Here is a 6,739-nt window from a genome sequence, read left to right on the forward strand (position 1 = left end):
TGGGGGGGGGGGGACTCTAATCTTGCAGTCAGTATTAAACGACAGCATCACTTCCTGTCCATTTCTTGCAAAAAAGAAAATCCTAATCCCCACCCAACTCTACAGGGACCCTGCGATGGTGTGAATCCAGTGTTTTTCTTCTCTTCTTTCTCCCCCACCCCTCTTCCTCTTATCCACTCCTCCTCCGCACATCATTTTACCATGACAACAGGGCCTGGACTTTAGCTACCGATTCTTAAGACGTTGCAAATAACCATTATGTATTAGTGGCAGGTCCTCCTCCTTCAGGACACAGAATGCACTCCAATGTTTCTCGAGATTTATTTCCTTTTTCCTGCCCCCCTTCTTGTTTTCCCTTGCAGTGCCAAGACATGAGGCATAAACAGGCTCCTTGTCTAAAAACGTGATGTTTTTGGGATGCAATTTGATGGTTCAGGGTTGTTGTTTTGTTTTGTTTTATTTCGGCAAAATGGTCCAGTCACAAGTTCAGTCTGTGAAAGAAGCTTTTCATGCTCGTTCGGAAAGTTTCCCATTTTTGTTTAGAGGTTTTGTTTCTTTCCCCTCACCTCAATCCTATATTCACATTTCAATGCCAAGTAGCTGGGTAATGAATTAGTTGTTGTTGTTGTTGCTGTTGTTGTTGTTTTTGCCTTCAGAGTACAATCAATGGTTTTTCTGTCCGCTCGGCCGAGTTGGCAGCGAACGTGCAGAGATTGGAATCAAGGATTCAGGTGAGGTGAAACCATTTTTGTTCACACGCACTTGTTTAGGTTATAAACACAAACAAGTACACGAATCGTGCAGTTTACTGTATTCTGATTTTAAAGTCGTTCCAATGAGGACGTCGCTTTTTATTACCGCCCTAGAGCCGTCGCATGCTCGCGATCGGATGAAATGTCTCTTTAGTCTTCACCACTACTCGCTCTTTTGAATATTTCGCAAAGCTGTCTCTTCATTCACAGAGGAACTGTTAGGGGAAACCTGTCGTTTGTTGAATGTTAGTTAAGGTCAGCTGTCGCAGACACTGGCGTTAGTTTAGGCCTTCAAGCTCCCCTTGTCTGCACTTTATTTAAGGTCTATCTTACAGATCTTACTCTTCTGATGTGAAATACTGGGGATGAGTATCTTCCCCTTTGAAGAAGTCTCTCTTTGAAGGGGTCACTTGTTGCTCTTTACACAAGTATGGTCTGGGTGTCTTTTTTCCCACAAGCTTTTCTTCTATCAGCTCCTAAGCAGAAATTTGTAGAAACCATATATTTATCAGTGTTAAGAAGGGGTGACCTGTTTGTTCTCTGACAATTAAAGACGTGAAACAATATATTTTTTCAGCTTAGATATGATTTTCAATTGTTACTCTTTTTTTTTTTTCTCACTGTTTGAACCATGTTTTCTTAAGCGTACAGTGGGGGTTTACACCATGTGACTGCTAGACCATGTGCCAATTGACGATTTGTTATCTAGACAAGTATATGAAGATATTTAGTCATATCTGTGATTTACAAATTATTTCTGTGGGATGATATTTGCTGAAGCTTCTTCTTCTAACTACCCATACAAATGATTGATTTGGAGAAATTGATTAAACCAGCTTAGACACCAGAAAAGGTCGTGACTTGATTACTTTTTTACCTTTTTTTTTTCTTTGACCTACTTTGTGTAGGTCAGAAACTGTCCCTTTATATTTGCACATTAAAGAGGGTGACTTTCAACTATTCCCTTTTCCCTCAGAATGTATACTGCTTTATAATTGGTACTATAATCTTATGTGATCTATCAATACAGTTTGGTACAAATATAGCATATACTTGATTCTGAAGGATACAAGAGTTTCTATATTATATATATATATATAATATTTTCTGTCCCTGAAGTGGCTTAGACCAAGTCTGTTTTTGCATGTCTTCATTTAAGGCCTCCAAAAACATACTTTTAAAATGATCCGTTATAAGTTGCTTCACCTTTATATTTATACATTTTTGCAGCCACCTGAAAGCAATGAATTTATATATAATATAAATTATGTTTTCAGGCCTGGAAAACAACCATCCTTTAGAATATATTATATATTTTTTTTTTTTATCAGTTATGCTCTAAAATATTTAATCAACTAGTAATTGCTCAATTAACATAAAACTGGCAAGCCACAGTCATTGTTCTTTCGAGACAATTATTTAGCAAAGGTAAGAATCACAGTTTTAATAATTTTATAATATATGTGATCCATATATTCTATATGACCCTGGACCTGTCATAAGGGTCCTTTTTTTAATGAGATTTATACATCATCTGAAAGCTGATTAAATATGCTTTCCATTGATGTATGGTTTGTTAGGAGAGGACAATATTTGGAAATTTGGAACCTTGGGGTACAAAAAAATCTAAATATTAAGAAAATCACCTTTAAACCTGTCCAAATTAAGTTCTTGGCAATGCATATTACTAATAAAAAATGAAGTTTTGATATATTTACGGTAGGAAATTTACCAAATATCTTCATGGAACATGATCTTTACTTAATATCCTAATAATTTTTGGCATAAAAATAAAAATCGATAATTTTGACAATGTATCGTTGGCTATTGCTACAAATATACCCGTGCAACTTAAGACTGGTTTTGTGATTCAGGGTCACATATAGGTTGTTTGTTGTTTCTTATTCAGTAATCACAAATGCATAGAAAGATAATTCATTACTCAAAAATTGTAACAGTTTTAAAAAGATGGGTAGTGCTTTGCCAAAAACCTCTGCTACAGCACAGTAAAGCCAGATGTATTTTAATTAAAATATACTTTTCATGTAGCTGTACAGTTTTTAGATCCAATTTTTGTCTATTGACAATTCAGTGTGATTTTTAACAAGAAAAGCAGATACTGAAACAGCACAGATAATGTCTCTTTGAACACACGGTGTCCACCTCAGGTGATGACAATGTATCATTTAGAGCAAACTTCCAAAAGTAGCCAACATAAGACTCATTAAGAGGTCTTGAGTTATTTAGCAGTTAGACTCATGTCTATTTTTGAGGTCAACACTGTCAACAGCAGAGGAGGTGTCGCATTTCCTTGTTACCTTAAGCACAGCCTTGGCTTGATGCAGTGTGACATGAAGACTCCTTAGTGAGGGCCTGTAACAAGTCCAAAGGTTCTGGAGAAATCATATGATTGATCTGACCAGCGCCACCATGTGGTCAACACCACAGGCAACATCCGTCACGTGGCCTGGCACTGTCACCTAAAACATGACGAGCATTAGCATAAAGAAAACAGATGAACAATTAATGTCTACTGCGTATAGTTCTGTTAATTTAACATGTTAATTTACTCCAATTAACTAAAAGTATATATTTTTTTGTCTATTCAATGTTTTCACCTAATGCAACAAGTTGAAATTGTTAATTGGGAGCTTTTCTAAGCAAATTTTGATCTTTGTGATTAGCTGTGATTCATTAGAATAATTAAACACCGTTTTATGTAATTATTTGTCAAAAAATCAATTGGCAGCCCAAGCTCTGCAATCTACACTTTTTCATGTTAAAAGAAAGAATGCAAAGTTTTTGGTTTCTTACCCTCCATGGAAAATACTGGTCATCATGTTTTCCAATGCCAAGACATCCTCTCACATTCTTACCCCAAACAAAAAGCTCACCTCGATCTGAAAACAATATTCATGTAGCAAATAACTCAGCCTTCTATTTACATGGATGTTAGCCAGGAAACAGACTGGATTTAATACCACCATGGTTATGCAAGCATTTGTGTTTTCAGGAGAAAGAACATTAACAGTATCCTGCATGAAAGCACATTTAAAATCACTTCAGGAGAATCTCATAATCATAGTCAATACAACATTTAATCTTGAGTGAATGTACATAAAAAGTAATAACGTTTTTACTGTATTTCACCTGTGATGGCTGCAAAGTGATTGAGTCCACAGTGGATGGATGAGACCTTCACTGTAGGGTTGAACTCTGACCTCCCAAAAAGCGTGGCTGGCAGTCTTTCTGGGATAGCAGACTCGGAAAGTTTCGGGCCTTTTCCCAGGATTCCAAAACCCCAAACAAACACCTCTCCTTCCTCTACAGAGATTGAGTTATTTAATTTGTTACATAACAAGCATTGCACAGAAAAGGTCATTCAAATAAACAATTTATGATTTTCAACAGTTGTATAGCTGGTTCAACAATTATGCATTCAAATATTAAAATCCATTGAGCATTTTAAATTATGATAATGACAAACCATGTAACCACTTTGTCTCTAAAATATGCATATAAAATATTCTTTCATACAGTGCTGCTTGAAAGTTTGTGAACCCTTTAGGATTTTCTATATTTCTGCATAAATATGACCCAAAACATCATCAGATTTTGGTAGACAAAGTCCTCAGATCAGTCCTGAAAGTAGACAAAGAGAACCCAATCAAACAAATGAGACAAAAATATTTTCTTTTATAATTTATTTGAGAAAAATTATCTAGTGTTACATATCTGTGCGGTGCAAAAGTATGCGAATCTTTGCTTTCAGTATCTGGTGTGACCCACTTTTGCAGCAATAACTGCAGGTAAATGTTTCTTGTAACTGCTGATCGGCTTGTAGGAATTCTAGCCCCTTTCTCAGTACAGAACCACTTCAGCTCTGTGATGTTGGTGGGTTTCCTCCTATGAACTGCTTGCTTTAGCTCCTTCCACAACATTTCAACTGGATTAAGGTCCAGACTTTGATTCTGTCATTCCAAAACATTAACATTGTTCTTTTTTTAACCATTCTTTGGTAAAACGACTTCTTTTCTTGGGGTCGTTGTCTTGCCGCATGACCCACTTTCTCTTGAGATTCAGTTCATGGACAGATGTCCTGACATTTTCCTTTAGAATTTGCAGGTTTAATTCTGAATTCATTGTTCAATCAATGATAGCAAGCTGTCCTGGACCAGATGCAGCAAAACAGGCCCAAACCATGATACTACCACCACCATGTTTCATAGATGGGATAAGTTTCTCATGCTGGAATGCAGTGTTTTCTTTTCTCCAAACATAACGCTGCTCATTTAAACCAAAAAGTTCTATTTTGGTCTCATCTGTCCACAAAACATTTCTTCAGTAGCCCTCTGGCTTGTCCACATGATCTTTAGCAAACTGCAGACGGGCAGCAATGTTCTTTTTGGACAGCAGTGACTTTCTCCTTGCAACTCTACCATGCAAGCCATGGGTGTTCCATGTTCTCCTGATGGTGGACTCATGAACATTAGCCAATGTGAGAAAGGCCTTTAGTTGCTTAGAAGTTACCCTGGGTTCCTTTGCGACCTTCTGGACTATTACACGTCTTGCTTTTGGAGTTATCTTTGTTGGTGGACCACTCCTGGGGAGGGTAACAATGGTCTTGAATTTCCTCCATTTGTATACAGTCTGTCTGACTGTGGATTTGTGGAGTCCAAACTCTTTAGAGATGGTTTTGTAACCTTTTCCAACCTGGTGAGCAACAACAACTCTTTTTCTGAGGTCCTCCGAGATCTCCTTTGTTCGTGCCATGATTCACTTCCAGAAACATGATCAAACTTTCATAGATCCCTGTTCTTTAAATAAACCAGGGCAGACACTTGCACCTGATAGTCATGCCACTGAATGAAAACACCTCTGAACAGATGGACTCTTAATTTCACCTTCAAATTAACTGCTAAACCTAGAGATTCACATACTTTTGCACCGCACAGATATGTAACACTGGATATTTTTTCTCAATAAATAAATGAAAAAAAAAAATGTTTTTGTCTCATTTGTTTGATTGGGTTATCTTTGTCTATTTTCAGGACTTAAAAATCTGTAAAAAATCTGATTATGTTTTGAGTCATATTTATGCAGAAATATAGAAAATTCTAAAGGGTTCACAAACTTTCAAGCGGCACTGTATATACAGCGGGTAAAATAAGTATATATTTATAACAGTGTTGTAAATACAACTTAACCACTGATTTCTAGTCGTGTCCTCTATTGGAAGGCCACAAAAAGTAGTTTCGCTTTCACAATGAAACGCACAGCGTCACACACGGCGGCCTAGAGTGAGGAACGGCCGGCGGGCTAGAGTGAGCTGAGGCCGGCGGATTCGATGAAGGAGCGGCCGGCGGGCTTGCGGCAATCACATGTGACGACCCCGGCATCCTATGACCCCTTTAACTTATATTACTTTAGCTAGTTGCAATGGCAACATTTATAATTTTTGTTTAGTCGAAGTACTTAACATAAAATATTTCATCGTGCTATTTACCATATTCAAGTACAATTTAAATTGTACTTCAGAGAGCACCATAGTATTTTAGGTCATTTTCTTTTTTTTTTTAAGTGCACTGAATTGTTCCAGCAAACTCAACAGTTGTTTGCCTGAATAAGAGTGTAATCCTATCGTTCAGTACAGCCACCTGTGTTCCTCCGCATGCCGCCTGTCTGACTCGACCCACACCCCTCAGGGCCAGCAGCCGTGGAGAGCTAATCTGAAAATCAGACTTTACAAATGAGCTGCTCAGCCTGTCATTGTTGCACTTATTGGACTATTTTTCATATAAAACTCTTTATAAGAGTTACTTCTATGACAGTGAACGATCACTGGTATTTGTTTGCCAGTTGTGCTCTTTACCTGTGTGGCCTCAGTGACAGAGGCCAGCTGCAGATACTCTGAGTTTCCCCAACCAAAAACATGCCCATCTGTGGACACGGCCAAACTACAGTCTCCATATGTGGCCACCTGCTGA

General features: G+C 37.7%; 1 pseudogene; it reads right to left on the minus strand.

Moving 5' to 3' along the window:
- Nucleotides 1-2,769: 2,769 nt before the first annotated feature.
- LOC107685599 (Williams-Beuren syndrome chromosomal region 16 protein-like) overlaps nucleotides 2,770-6,739 on the minus strand; it is an 8,576-nt pseudogene continuing 4,606 nt past the window's right edge.

This window comes from Sinocyclocheilus anshuiensis, unplaced genomic scaffold (genome assembly GCF_001515605.1).
Source record: "Sinocyclocheilus anshuiensis isolate Anshui unplaced genomic scaffold, SAMN03320099.WGS_v1.1 scaffold705, whole genome shotgun sequence".
In the NCBI taxonomy this organism is placed as follows: Eukaryota; Metazoa; Chordata; class Actinopteri; order Cypriniformes; family Cyprinidae; genus Sinocyclocheilus; species Sinocyclocheilus anshuiensis.